General features: G+C 55.0%; 1 long non-coding RNA gene across 1 annotated transcript in view; it reads left to right on the top strand.

Moving 5' to 3' along the window:
* Nucleotides 1-15,312, top strand: part of LOC308236735 — a 467,360-nt gene that overhangs the window by 121,982 nt on the left and 330,066 nt on the right. Inside the window, exon 3 of the long non-coding RNA XR_013959325.1 lies at nt 3,536-3,643. This is a non-coding gene — a long non-coding RNA (uncharacterized lncRNA). The remainder of the gene's footprint in view (nt 1-3,535; nt 3,644-15,312) is intronic.

Raw genomic sequence — 15,312 nt, 5'->3', positions numbered from 1 at the left:
GGCAGCAGTGAGACCCCAGGAATAACAGGTATTAATCAAGCACTTGCTGTCAGCCAGGCATTGGGCGAAGCATCCTGCATGCACAACAGGGCGTCCTGTCCCCATTCCTGGGAGGTAACTGCTCTGACTGGCCCTGATTTACAGATGAGGATCAGAGAGGTCAAGTGGCCTCCCCAGGGTGCACAGCTGCTGACGGGACGAGCTCTGGCCCCGGCAGCCCGTGTCCTGAGTCGGCACCTGTTTCCTGTGCACTTTGGCCTGTTGGATCTCAGAGTCGGGGCAAGCGCGCGAGGCAGGCTCTGCTGACCCTCCAGTGTTTGTCCTTTCCCAAGGCCTTCTCTGGGGGAGCGAGCACACCCCAAGGCTGGGGCTGCCCCCAGTGTCTTCCTTGGGCGAGGAGGGGGCCCAGCCTGCCCTCTGCTCCTGAGGTGCCTTCATCCACCTCCGTGGTCCGGTTGCAGCAAGCAGATGATGTTGGAATGATTTCCAGGTCAGGAATCCTACGGAGAGGACGGGCACTCTCCTGAGTTAACACGTAGTCCTTCCTCTGACGGCTGCCTCGGACTGTTCTGCCGAGCAGCCCGGGCCCCTGCCTTGTGGGGCGGCTGCCTATGGTCTTGGCTGTTCACGTGTCCACTGGCCCCCCTGCCGAGGTGGCATGTGGGTGCCATTCAAGGCCACCGCCCCGAGGATGAGGCAGCCTTGCTCACAGCCATGCTGGCGATTGACGATTCAGTCCTGTATGTCACATTTGGCGCCTCACCTTCTCCTGGGAGAAAAGAAGCTATTACCACCCTGCCTTTCGGGTTGTGGGAGGAACAGAACAAGGAAGACCCTGGCAGAGCGAGAAAGATCCCTGAACACAATGGCCAAGGGGCCTGTGTCTGGGCCCCCATCGGCCTCTCACCTCCTGGGATCTTGGGGGGTCTATCTAGGTCTACCTGTCAGCATCCTGAGAAAGCCCGGGGTCCCCTGGTTCGGGTGCAAGGGCAGGGTTTGTCTGTCAGCCACAGAGCAGGGGTGTCCCTGTCCCAGGACAGTGTGGCAGGCCGGGGGGCCTGGGAGCAGCAGCCTCGGGCCTTCAGGATCAGGGCTGGACAGGCTGCGTGTCGCCCCACTCGGCTCCCTCTTCCGCTGGGCTAGCTGGATCCCGAGGAAGAGGGGCCCAGTTCGTCCTGTCCCTGCGCTGGGCCAGTCTCCTTCTTCCCTGGCTGGTCTCTATGGGTGGGAAGCCACCCGACAGCCTGCCAGGCGCGGGCATTGACGTGGGGCGGCGACCTTCCCACTCTGACCGCCCTGGCCGCTCAGGACTGCCTCCCCGAGCTCTGGCAGTGAGCCTCTGGCTGGGCCCGCTCCCGGGAGAAACTTAGAAATTTTAGTTCCCTAATTACCACAGAACATTGCTCCGTGGTTTCAGACGTTAATTAAAAACATTAATCGACTTGGCTGCCTTGGAAGAGCTGACTTTCTGGGTTGTTGCTGCCCCCCCTTACAAGGAGGTGGGGGGGAGCTTGCAAACCGGGATTCAGCCACACATTGGTGGGTGTCAGGCGGCCTCCTCGGCCTCTCTGAGCTTTACTTTCCACGTCTGTGAAATGGGCATGACCTCCTGACCTCCTGGGGTCATCGTGGGTGCTCAGTGAGGTCCCGGGAGGATAGTCCTCAGCAAAGTGTCCTGTCCGGGGCCACTTGCCAGTGGCACTGCTGTTAGGATTTGCTACGTGTCTCTCGCACCTTCCAGTTTCTGGCGCAGGTCCCGCCTGCATGGTCTCGTGCGGCTGGCCTGGGAGCTGGCAAGGGTTGCCATCTGCTCCATCTTGCAGATGAGTAAACAGAGAAGGAGGGTCCCGTCAGGCCTGAAGCCGAGAAGGACGTTGGCAGAAGAACTGGGATGCCAACCCGGGCAGCCTGACCATGGGCCCACAGTCAGCGGGCTCCGCTTTGGGGTAAATGAAGCCAGTGCATTTTGACCATAAGGAAAACGCGCCTTTTCTTTCGGGGCATAAGACCTGGGAGCGAGGGAGGCTGCCCACGTGGGAGCGTGGGTGTGCGAGGAGGGCATCTTTCTGAGCACGCTGTCAGCCAGGGGGACTTCTCCGAGGGAGGGGGTTCCCCGTTTCCCGCTGGGAACCGGCACTCTGAGCAGTGATGGATCCAACCAGCCCTTGACGGGAGGGGCTGCTGTAGGTCCCCATGACACTGACAATCCAAGGGAAAGGCCTCACAGAAGCAAATGATGGCGCAGTTTTCCTGGAGGAGAGGGAGTTGATGGCGGGGAATTCGGGCCACCGGGCCTCTGTCCTTGGGGCAAGGGTATTTCTCTGGCTGCAGAATGGAGGGCAAATTCCCCTTCAGCACTTGTCAGTCTTCTTTATCCCGAGCCTGTGCTCACGGGAGTCCCATCTGCTCGGTGATTTGGCTTCCAAGATGCTGTGGAGTTGGGGATGGCGGGGCGGGGCGGGGGATGAAGGATGGAGGTCTGGAAGGATCCCTCCATGGTGATGTAACAGTGTGGTTTTCTGGGGGTGCCACACCAGCCCTTGAAGAAGAGAAGTCAGTGTCAGAGCTCACGCGTGGAGCACCTGGTCCTGCTCTGGGGTGTCTTAGGGGGTCCTCGCAGTGCTGATAAGATGAGGGGTGGCCGTCTCGCCCCTTTTGGCCACCTCCTGTAGCTGCCTCGATGCTCAGCTGGGATAAGAGGCCCTGGGGACGCTACACAGTTGTTTGTTCCCTGAGTAATTCATGATGCGCACGGATTGCGTGTTAGCAGATCACAGTGTGGGGCCCAGATAAAAGTTACAACCCAGTTAATCTGAGACAGCTTCCCCGGTTCCCATAAGCCCCGCCTCCTGTGGAATGCCTTGGGCATCTGGGACAGGCCGTCCTCAGAAGGAAGTGATGCGATGTTTCTAAGCCCCGACCCGCCCCCAGCCAGAATTCCTGGCATCGGATGAACTCAAGCTTTAACGGGGAAGGGGCACAGGATGGATGGGGGAGGCTAGGGAGGCAGGAGACCCGGCCATCAGTGCTGGCCTCGCCTCGCATGCGCTCTCTGAAATGCGGAGCTATCAAAAACTCATCTCATGGGACTAAATGGCTTCGTGTATGTAACTGTACATCCCAGTATTTGACCCAGCACAGTTGCTCAATAGACATCAGCTCTCCCACTACTTCTCATTTAGCTCATAGTAAATAGGCACTTCTTATTTTTTCTTATTTTTTTTGGGGGGAGGGGGAGGGGTTCATCCTCACCAGAGGATATTTTACATTGATTTTTAGAGTAGAAGGGAAGGCGAGAGACAGATAGAGAAACATCGATGTGAGAGAGATACATTGATTGGTTGCCTCCTGAATGCGACCGAGGTACATACCCTTGACCGGAATCGAACCCGGGACCCCTTCCGTCCACGGGCCAACACTCTATCCACTGAGCCACACCGGCTAGGGCGGGTACTTGTGATTGTTTAAGTGAATGAGCTATCTCATGTGAACGTTGGTGCCAATCCTTCTCTGTCCTTTTCGTATCTATTTGCAGAAGCCTGGGATTTAGGTGCCTTTCACCTGAACACACACGTGTCCATTCGGCACTCCGGAGGGACCTGAGCACTGGCCTTCCCTGACATCCTGAGCTTGGAGGAGGGAGGTAAGGGGCTGTCTGCTCTTGACCCTTAGGGGACGGACCAAAAGTGGCTTTCGGAATTGGTGATGTCTCGCAGCTCAGCTTTGGTTGTGGTTCTTCCCTTCTCGGCCTGGCTGCCCGGGCCGCTCTGCAGGGCTCGGGCCATCGGCTTCGGTCACCTCATCCTGACACACAGGCCCGGCTCTGTGATCGCCACTACCGCGTGCCTCGGGAGCTCTCTCTCCTTCGGCCCCTCGTCGCGGAAGGAGGCCCCCATTTCCGAAGGGGCGCCCCGCTCCTTCCTCCTGGTGGAGGAGGATGCTCTGGCAGTCTGGCTGAGACCTGTGGGGGCCGTACCTGGGAGAGGATGGGAAGGTGCGCTGGGGTTAGTAACCAGGTCAAAACGCCTTTGGGGGCACCTGGATGATGGATTCCTCCCGCCCCTCCTCCTTAAAGTGCCTGGTCCAGCCACGCGGGTCTGAGGCTGCCTGCCATGAAGGGTGGAAGTGAACACGGAGGCTTCAGGCAGAGCCAGTCCCTCCGGGTTTTGCTCCTGGCCTCCCCTTGGGCAAATCACTCAGCCTCTCCGAGCCTCCGTTTCCTCATCTGTAAAATGGGGATCCTATTAGCACCGGCCTCTGGAGGGTGTTGTGGGTATTGAATGAGATGGTGGAGATTAGGAGTAAGGCTCCAAAACCAGAGTTTTTGTGTTGTTGTTGTTTTTTTAATTCATTAATTATACCATGCAGAGGTCCTTCCATGCGGCAGGCTGGTTTAAAGTCCTGGGTCTGCTCTCCTCTGTGCCTCCCACCGGGCAGGGATCCGCTTCGGGAAAGCTGGGAATCGCCTTGCAGGTTGTGCTCAGACCCTCGCCCAGAGCAGACCTGGTCGCTCCGTCCCCTGGATGCAGCCGCGATTTCGGGCCTGTCTCCACTCTTCCAAGTGGTTCCTTTCCCCTCCCCAGCCCGTACCCCCAACGGCTGGTGAGCTGGTTCCCGCAAGGACTGTCTCACAGGCCCTGACACCCCAGGGTTGGGCCTCCCGTTGCGCGTCCTGTAAGAGCAAACGGATGAGGTGTTGGAAAGGAGGCAGTGGCGAGGGGAAGAGAGAGCTACAGCGAGAACCCGAAGAAGAACGTTTTCAAGATCATTGGAGGAGGTTCGTTGCAATTGCTTTTTAAAGGAGACGTTGAAGGGAATAAAGGAGATGATGAGAAAGGAGAATGGTTCCCCTCACAGGTTTGAACACTATGCAAGGACGGACAGGTGGATGAGAAAGGTGGACTGACCGGTGCGCAGATGGCCGGGGAAGGCAGAACGGGGAGGGAAGTAGAGAATGCACCAATGTGGTGTGAGTGCCGTCTTTTCCTCGTGCCTGAAATTTGGCAGAGTGCCTCGTGTTCAGCAGCCTCAGGGCACAGGGGGATGGAGAGCATGAGGCCTCGCCCTTCAGTCATGGTGGGGCGCGGGTGCACGTACAGGGCACTCCAAGCTCACCAGGGGTGTGGGAGGCCTGGAGAGGGGCCCTGGTCCCTTGGGGAGGTTTCCCAGAGCGGGCGCTGCCTCCTCAGACCCTCAGAGCTGCATGTGAAGAAGACCTCCTGGGAGCTGAGCGCATCTGCCATGAGGAAGCCTGTCTATCCCACGGACGTCCGCACCGCCAGGCACTCATTGCATCACCTGATTTCCCGCCTGCAGTGGGTGCCCCGGCAGGCCTTCCTGTGTGCGGGCTGCGGGCCTGGTTTGGCCCCCGAGCTCTCGGCAGGTCCTAGAGTTTTTTTCCGGAGCCCACGCTCCCGCTCCCGATCCCGGCAACGGGCTTTGGGGCAAGCGTGGACGCAGACCTGCGGCAGCCTTTTCTGAGGTCACACTCCCTGCAGCACCCCGAGGGCTGGACAAGCTGCTCCCGCTGTGGGGTGAGGGCGGATGGGCTCGGGTCCCTGGGGCAGAGGATCTAGAAGCTGGAAGAATTGTCTACCGTGGCTGCAAGTGTGATCAGGGTGGCCTGCCTTCTGTGGATGGAGAAGAGGCTTGGCAGGTCTGTCTGGGGGTGATGGGAGAGGAGTTTCCCCAGAATTCAGTGGCTGGGAGCAGGCAGAACAGGGGTCGGTGCTGGACTCAAGGTGCACAGTCCTGAGCGCGTCCGGGGCGGAGCTGGTCGGCCATGGGGGCTCTGATCCAGGACCAAGCACCGTGCTTGTGCCTGTGCTGCCCCTTGTCCGAAGGGCCCCGCGCTCCCGCCTGCACCCCTGCCTAGAAATCAGCTCCCCTGGGCTCCATGCCAACGGGAGGGCACCCGTACCTTTCCAGTGCTGGAGCCTGGGCCATCTGACTCTTCCTGCCATGGAACAGAGGTGCCAGTAACCTGGACTCCACCTTAGCCCCGCCTCCCCCCACCCCCCACCCCCCACCCCACCTCCCAGGAGGTCTTTTCTCAGCTGTACGTCGATTGGCCTCCACTCTTCCGCCTGCTTACCTGTCAGCTCCTGACCTGCTCAGGGTCGCTCTCTCATCCAAGTCCCTCCTTGGACCCACACACAGGCTGGGCCTCTTCCCTTGGACCCCCACCTTGCTTTTGACCCAGACTCTGGAGGCCTCTCCTGGCTCCTGTCTGATACTTGCAAGCCACCCCCTCGGGCCTTGGTCAGAGGGCACTCGGCGGGACAGGAGCCAGCCTGGCCTCCAGCCACAGGTACCTGTGGAAAGGTGGCTTCCTGCATCTGCTGACCGTCCTACAGAAAAGACGGCGGCCCACCCGGAACCCTGCACTGAAACAGACACGTCTTTTTTAAGACACCTCTGGTACTGGCCCACTTTATTACTGTTTCTTGTGGTTTCGTATTGAGGTTTTTGGCTCACTGCATTTGACTGGGAGTTTATTTTTAGTAGCGAAGGCAGTTCAATTAATGTCTACACAGGAGAGCCAATGCAGAGGAGGGATACGTAAGTGTAGGGGAAATGGTGTCTAATTTTGCTGCTTCTGATAGAACCCCGCCAGCGGACACGGAGCTTCCTCCGTGGTGCCTGCCATGGGTGTATGCAGAGGCCGGGAGCGGTGGCCGGGCCATCTCCGAAAATGAAAACGTTTCTGGGTTTCCTTCTGCGCCACCGCTGGCCACACGGTGAACGGGCGCCAGTCATTAGGGCTGATCCTTCTTATCATCAACATTAGAGTAAAGGCTCGACTTTGGGACCTCCAGCTCCTGCCCACCCACCCCCCACCCCCCCAACCCCGAGTGGGTTTTCATTCCGTCTTCAGAAGCAGCATCCGACTTCTCCCTGGATTGGAAATCAAGTCTTGAGGGAAGGCTCTGGGTCTGGTTCTGGCTCCTGCCCCAGCTTTTGGCTCCAAGACGGGCACACAGGACGTGCCCGGGGAAGGCTCCCTCGGATGGACTGGACTTCAGGGCCCTGGGTTTGGTCTAGCAAGGCAGACAAGGTTCCGTAAGGACGTCAGGGGCCCCTCCGTCTGCTTTGGGCAACAAGTAAGCACTGCTGGCTGCTTGGGACTTGATCGTTTATCACGTTCTTTCTCGCCCTTTCTCCTGTCTCCTTCCTCTGATTCCATGACTGTTTGCTGGGCACCTGCAGTGTGCCACTATGTAGGGTGCCTGGCATCAAGCGGAGAAAAGCCACCATTCATGCTTAGAAGGAAACCCCCAACCGGATGGGCTCCCTGTGGTTTTTCACTGCTTTTGTGTCTCCTGCAAATTCCTCTGTTGAAAACTGCACCCCAGGGCGATGGTAGCAGGAGGCAGGGCCCATGGGAGGTGACCAGGTCCAAATCGAGAGGGCGGAGCCCCAGGGTGTGATGGATGCCCTGCTAAGGGGAGGCACCAGAGAGCAGCGTCTCTCTCTCAGCTCCGCACTGTGAGGACACAGCCCAAGGCGGCTTTCTGCACACCGGGCACGGAAGCTGCCGGCACCTTCATGGTGTGCTTCCAGCCTCCAGAACAGGGAGACGGAAGCTGCTGTTGCTCCAGCTGCCCGGTCTCCTGTACCTTCTTACAGCAGCCTGAGCCAAGACACCAGACTGCGCCCATGAATGGATTGGAGCCTCCCGGGTGGCGTTAAAGGGACCTCCCCGCTAGCTGTGATGGAGCTCCAGTTCCAACAGGCATCCTCTGCATCCAGGCACCCAGACCCGCACCCAAGCCCACCCTTATGGCAGGCGGATCTGGACTCTCCTTGCTGCTCCTCACCCCTCCCTTTCTCCCTCCCTCCTTCCTTCCCTCCCTCCCTCCCTCTTTCCCTTTCCTCTCCTCTCCTTTTTTTCTCTGCCATCTCCCTTTCCTCCTCTCCCAGCTGTTTTTTTTTTCTGAAAATGAGGTCAGTGTTTGGCCTCAAAGACTTCTAGGGGCATGTTTCTGCTGTTGCAGAGCATGGGTACCCTGGCTTCATGCCCATGAGCAAGCAGGTGGGGGACCTTTACAAATATTGGGTTAAGGAAAAGTTTCATGAAAATAGAAAAAAGAAAAAGAAAACCCAACGTAAGTGCCTCCTCCCTGAGTATCAGCTCTGCCCCTGCTGGAACGGGAGGGAATGAGAAAGTGACTGGCTGTGGGGGAGTTGGGGTGGGGGTGGGGGCCTGCACAGGGCACCTGGAGGAGCCCTGAGCCCAGGTCTCTGCTTTTGCCACCTGCCAGCTCTGCACTGGGAGGAAGGCTCTTGGCTCGGCCGAGCCTCGGATCCCTCCTCTGCAGAGCAGGCTGTTCTGAGAGCCAAATGACATGATTGTCTGTGAATCCTCCAAGACACACACCTAAGATGCTCCACCAATGGGCGCTGAGCTGACACATTCATCAGCCATTTGCTCCGGGTCTTTGAACCTGATTCCCCCCAGCTATAATTGAAAGCAGGGGACTGGATGGCCGCCACGATCCCTCCCAGCTTACACATTTCACATGTATGCCAACTTCTTTTTCAGGCTGCTAAAATGTTAGAGGTTTTTTGGGGGGAACTGTGAAAGAGAGTCACCAGGAGGAACAGAAATCGGAGGAAGTATTGCAGATGTCATCGTTGTTTACCTGTACCCCTACACTTCCACTCTGCGACACACATCCTTCACACACCTTTTAAACACGAGCTTTACTTTTAGAAGTTTGAGATTTTCCTGAACGAGGGTGAACCTAGTTTAGAATGGTCCCTTATGCCCACATCTAGTTTTCCCTACTGCTGCCATCTTAGATCAGTGCAGCCCATTTGTTATAAGGAATGGCCAGTATTGAAGCATTATTACTAACTACAGTTTATACTTTTTTTAAAAAAAAAAGGTTTCCTTAGTTTTTATCTGATGCCTTTTTCTGTCCCCAAATCCCATCCAGTCACGATGTGTCCTCAGCTTCCTCTTGGCTGTACCAGTTTCTCGGATGTTCCTTGTTTTTGATGGTCTGGACCAGGCGTCCTCAAACTACGGCCCACGGGCCACACGTGGCCTGCCGAGGACATTTATCCGGCCCGCCTGGTGCTGCTGCCTGTCCTGCTTAGCAGCCGACTCGTCCCGGGCCCGCAGTGCGCATAGGAATTTGTTCATAGTTTTTTTTTTTTTAAACTCTAGTCCGGCCCTCCAACGGTCTGAGGGACAGTGAACTGGGCCCCTGTTTAAAAAGTTTGAGGACCCCTGGTCTGGGCAGTCTTGAGGAGTACTGGCTAGTGTTTTTAGGATGCCTCCTATTAGCATTTGTCTGATGTTTTCCTCGTTACCCTGGGATGATGGGTTTGGGAGGAAGAACCCAAAGGTGAAGTACTGGTTTCATCCCATTTTATCAAGGCTCTTTCCTATCAACACAGCGGACCACTATTAATGTTAACCTTGACTACCTGGCCGTGGTACTGTCGGTCAGATTTCTTCACCGTAAAGGTACTCTCCCCACCCCCACCCCCTTCCTTATGCTTGGAAGGATATCGCCATATACAGCCCACACTTAGGGCCGGGGATTATGCTCCCCTTGACTGAATAATCTATTCACACTATTTGGAATTCTTATCTCTGTGACATTTATCTCGTCTCACTAAGGTATTTATTTATACCAGTATTTAATTGCTGAATATATTATAATCCAATATCACTTATTTATTTTATTGCTTATGTTTTTCCAGCTTTGGCCACTGAGAGCCATTTTAGTTGGCTCCTGTGTCCTTTTGATGTACCCCCATGATTAAGTGTGTGTGTGTGTGTGTGTGTGTGTGTGTGTGTGTGTGTTTCTTTTTGAACATTTTCTTACTTTCTGTGTGTGTTTCGTTTTGAGCATTTTCTTACTCTCTGTCCTCTTAAGATGCCCCAGGCTCATGTTGTGTATTACCTGCCCCAGACGTAGAATCGGCCCATTTCTGGTACTCTGGTGTGTTTCATTGGAGAAAGGTTTTAGAAACCAAGATCTGCGTGCTAGATGTGCTCATTGCTCCTGGGCCTCTCAGCCCACAGAGCAATGAAATATACACTGAGTGGCCAGATTATGATGATCTCTGAACACATAATCATCTGGCCACTCAGTGTATTTGTATCTCAAATGGGTACCAAAAGTATTCTAGACTTTTGCTGGAGATCAACCACCTATTTGCCCTGAGCTTTCTATCAGCCAGTGCAAAGGGGAAAACTAATCAGGTGCACGATTTATAGTATCTTTGATATCAAATAAAAGAGGTACTCAAGAGAAGTACACTGAGTGGCCAGCTTATTATGCGTTCAGAGATCATAATAATCTGGCCACTCAGTGTATGTGTGTATACTTACCCATTAATACACATATACATACATCTTTCCATTGTTCGTCTACTGCTATATTGAATGAACCCTGAGTCCATGCGCATGTCCCAACGCTAATCCATTACCACACTCCACACACTTTTGAACAGACTTGGTTTTTTGCCCACGTTGGTTGGCAAGAGGAGCTAATGAATGGCGAGGTCCAAAGTGCACGTGGGTTGAGAACCCTGCGCTTTCCCCTGTGGGCAGTCTGGTCTCAGGAGCAGAAGTCAAGATGCATTGGACACAGCTGGACAGACACTCAGCAACGTGTGCTGCCCAGAAGTGCTTGCAGATTGCTCGCAGGCCTCCTGTGCCCTTCCCGGCCTCTTCGCCTTCCTCTCTCCTGTGAGAAGCTCTCCCTGTTGCTCCTCCCCTCCCATGTCACCCCATGGCATACCCTGACCCCCACCCCACACTCCTGGAGCCCCACGGGGCTTACCCCATCAGAAATGCACTCACCTTTAAAAAACATTCTCTGCTTGTCTGTTGATCCCATGTGGATATCATCTGGGCAATGTCTCTCACTCCCCCCTGCCTCCCCCAAAACAAGGACGTTCCATCCATTCAATTTTGGAGTTTGGGGTGGGGGGTAAGATAATGCATTGGCCAAGACACATGCCTTCTTAGAACGTGACACACACTGAGTGCAGATGAAGGAGAACCTCTACCTGGTTTCCCTTTCCGTCGGGGGTGCTCAAGTTCAGCAGCCAACAGGGGCCATGCAGGCAATATAAACAAGTGATGTGGGCCTGATGGGCAGACCGCAGGGGCTGGGTGGGGGGGGGGGGGGCGGGGAGCTGGACGGCCTGCAGGGCTGGTGAGGAGCCAGGACATCTGGCCAGGGTCCTGCCTGATGGCCCGGGGTCTGTGCATGACTAGCTGCCAGTAAACTTGACCATTGCCCCTGTGCACGCCCAGTTCAAACAGTACAGTGGCCAGTCCGTGGCCACCAACTATGGCCCTGAAGGACCACTGGCCCAGTGTGGCCAGATCTGATTGCTCTGAGGGAGAGTGGGAGCTAGGGGGAGGGGGACAGCCTTGCCCCTTCGCCTTCCCATTTGCCTCCTGTCCCGACATTGTCACTGTAGCAACATGTTTTCCCCTGGCAGCCGCCCTTGGCCCCGAAAGCAGCAGTCGCTTCCAGTTTGCAGGGTTTTTTTGTTCCACACTCTGGGAACCGGGTTCATCGGCTGCTCTCAGAGAGGACGCCCCCAGCAGGGGCTCTGCAGGATCCCCCAGGCTTCTCCGTTCTGACCATCTCTCTGCACACCCATCCCTGAAGGGCTGTGCTCGCTCAGTGCAGCCCCCGGCTTCCCGACGCCTGGGGTGCCCCTTCTGCCCTTTCAGTAAATGGTTCCTTCTTTATCTGAAATTCTGCCTGTTACAGCCTCCCGTGTTTCCTCTTCCCGGGCTGCTTCCTGATGCACACACACGGCGTGTTTCGGTATTTCCTAGCCCCCTCTGCTTTGCTCAGCGGAGCTTGAAGCAGGTTTTCCAGGCTGACCACAGCCCACCGGCCGCGCCTGCCCAGAAACCTTGCTGCTTACACTCGCTGCCTGCCCACGCGCCGGGGGCTCCCCAGGGCTCCACAGCCGGCTGCTCGTGGAGGCGAGGCTTTGGGTTTTCCACGATGAACGAACGCTGGTCCCCAGGGTGGGCTGGGCTCCTGGGTGTCTGCAGGGGTGTGTGCCCATGCGGGGTGGAAACAGGCTTGTCAAAATAAACCCGGGCCCTGCGCACAGGGGGAAGTGAGGCTGCAGGGGAGAGCGCGTGGGCCGGGTGCTTCTTGGGGAGTTTCCTCTGCCCGGGGCGCTGCAGAGGCTGCCCGGGGCGCACTCCCGCCACACTTCACAGCCACCCGGCTGCTCACTGAAGGGCGTGTCTGCGAAGCCAGCACAGCTCTGCTGCCATCATCTCCCCCTTTGCCTCCGACCACTGTCTGAAGTCACCTCTCTGGTCAGGCCCAGCGGCCAGAGTCCCGCTGTCACCCCACGGCTGAAACGTGACGTTTCCCAGGGTACGATGTCATAAAGCGTGATTATCCTCAGGGTCATGACTGATCATGCTCCACTGGATCAGAGGCGGGCCCTGGTCCGTGCATCCATGCTCCACCCATTGCTCTAAGCTTCCATCGGAGCGCTCCACTGTGGGCTGCTGTCTCCGGTCTGTATGAGTTTGTGAGGCTGCTGTAACAAAGGTACCCCACATTAGCTGGCTGAAAACAACAGACATGTGTTCTCATACAGTTCTGGAGGCCAGAAGCCTGGCATCCAGGTGTCCATAAGGCCACAGGCCCTGTGACAATTCTAGGGAAGAACCCTTCCTGTCCCGTCTCCGAGCCCTGGTAGTGGCTGCCAGGGCTTGGTCCGCCTTGGCTTGTACTTGATCACGCCAGCCTCTGCTCCCCTGTCACATGACCTTGCTTCTTGTGTGCCCGTGTCCCCGTTTTCCTCTTCTTCTAAGAATGGGGTCCACCCTGACCCAGTATGACTTGGTCCTCACTCGATGACCTCTGCGAAGACCCCAGTGCCAAATAAGGTCACAGGTGTTGGGGTCTTCTTCAGGGTGCACAGTGTCACCCACCACAGGGTGTAAGAAGATGTTACAACTTCTATTTCTGTTTACTTTTCCTCTTTTAGAAAACGCCTTCCATTTGATCTGTTTTACAATAATATAGTCATGCATGTGTATTATAGTAATGTTAATTTCCTGCAATATGTTGATCATTGAATGGTGATCAGATAAGATATCAATATTGAGAAATTGCAAGGCCATGGGAACTCATTGTATTTTATAACTCTTTTTTGATAGTGTGAAATTATTTCAAAAATTAAGAAATTTTAAACGCAAACAACAAGATGAGCTTCTGTATACATCGATGTGCAAAGGTGTCCATCACCAGCTAATTGAAGAAGAGTTGCAGGACCTTTGTATAGAACTGGCCCGCTCTTGTCAAAATTAGGCAGCACAGTCGAGCAATATGCACGCTCCTCTACACATGGGAGAGATTCTGAGAAAGGTATGCACTTCCTGTTAACAGACATTTCTGGGAAATGTGGTTGGAAGGTGTGAGAAAGTGGGAGTTTTTACTGGGTAATTTTTGTGTTAAAAGAGCATGTTTTACTCTGCGAGTGGGGAAGTATAGGGCACATGTGGTTTGTGTGTGTGGATGTGCTGCTGCACATGCGTGTTGAGGGCGGATGCCTCCCTCCGACTCACTTTCTGTTGTCCTTGCCGGCGCAGGCAGTGCCACGAGCACGTTCTCACCCAGTGGAAACTCACCCATTGTTTCCCTCCACATCCGCTTCCCCACGCCCCATCCCCAGTGCCTGTGAGCTGTACACAAAGGTGGCCTGCAGCCCGGCCGGTTGGCAGTGGCTCCGGGTGACTCATCTTCCTCTATCTAAGGGAGCTGGCAGTTGTTGACCCTTGAAAACTTCAGGGAGAACGTTATTCCTAAGCGGTAGCCTGGTGGTCTCCCCGGAGGGGGAGTGCACCTTAGAGATCTGCCAAGGGACAGCCCCCATATTGGCCCCTCAGGAGCCATCACTCATTCAGTGGTGCTCGACAGCTCTTAAGCCCAGTTCATTAGAGAATGGTCATCAGCCCCTCCCAGGGTATTTTCATGATCACTAGGCTTTTGGAGTGAACGTAACAATTTCACTTAGGTGGATTTATTTTTATGTATAGGTGTGTTTTCCCATTTCAGAGCAGATATTTCCTAGATCCAAGGAGGGAAGAGCAGGAACAAATGTAACATCTCTTTTTTAAAATACGTTTTTATTGATTTGAGAGAGAGAGAGAGAGAATAGAGAGACATTGATGGGCTGCCTCCTGCATGCACCCTGATCAGGGATCGAACCTGCAACCTGGGCATGAGCCCTGATCTATTGCATGACCTAAGGCCATGCCTGGTGGCCTTTCAGTGCATGAGACGATGCTCAGCCAACTGAGCCACACTGGCCAGGGCTCAATGTAGAGAAGACTGGAGGCGAGTTGGGAGGTGGAGTGGACTTTCATGATGGTGAGGCCCATCAGAATGCTGTGGAATGTGTAGCAATGGTCCTAATTCGTGCCTAGACATTGGAGGTAATTGTTTCTCCTGCCATATTTCTTTATTTTACACACCCGATGTCCTGCACTTAGGGTAATTACTTAACTATTCACCCTCAGTATTCCTCTACAATCATTGCCTTGGGCTTGGGACATTTGTTTTGTTCATTTTTGTAGTCCCATTCATTCTCTTTCCCTCTCTCCCTGCATTCCTCTCCCTGCATCCCTCCCGCCCTCCCTTCCTTCCTTTCGTCCTTCCTTCCTTTGGCACAGTTCAGTTCAAGCAACACATCCTGAGAGTCTGTGCTGGATGGGTCACACGAATGAACAGACCTTTGCAGAACACCTCCCAGTCTTCTGGGAGAGAGCATCTAGGCACGCATAGGGTAGGGCCATCTCCGCTGCTGTCATACCTACTGGTCCTGTAAGGAATGGGGAGCCAAAGGGTAGTGGGCCCTTGAAAATGTGTGGACCTGAAATAACCATGTCTGTGGCTCTCATTAAACCTAGTTTTTCAAGGTGACACACAGTAGGTCTGCATCGAATGCATGGAGAGTAGCTGGACAGACCATCTTTCCTCTGGTAGTTTGTCCTCACCCCTAAACGTAAGGGTAGCTAGTGTGTGTTTGTTTTTTAATATTTTTTAAAAATTGATCTTAGAGAGGAAGGGAGCAGGATAGAGAGATAGAAACATCGATGAAAGAGAAACATTGATTGCCTGCCTCCTGCACGCTCCCTACTGGGGGGTTAAGCCACAACCCAGGCATGTGCCTTGACTGGGAATTGAACTGGCCACCTCTCGGTTCCTGGGTTGACACTCAACCACTGAGCCACACCAGCCAGACGGTAGCTAGTGTTTTGAAACTGTCAATCAATGCTCACATTCTAGAGTC

Source organism: Plecotus auritus (genome assembly GCF_963455305.1).
Source record: "Plecotus auritus genome assembly, chromosome: 11".
Taxonomy (NCBI): Eukaryota; Metazoa; Chordata; class Mammalia; order Chiroptera; family Vespertilionidae; genus Plecotus; species Plecotus auritus.
The sequence above is the reverse complement of the archived record's forward strand: the minus strand, read 5'-3'. Positions and strand labels throughout refer to the sequence as shown.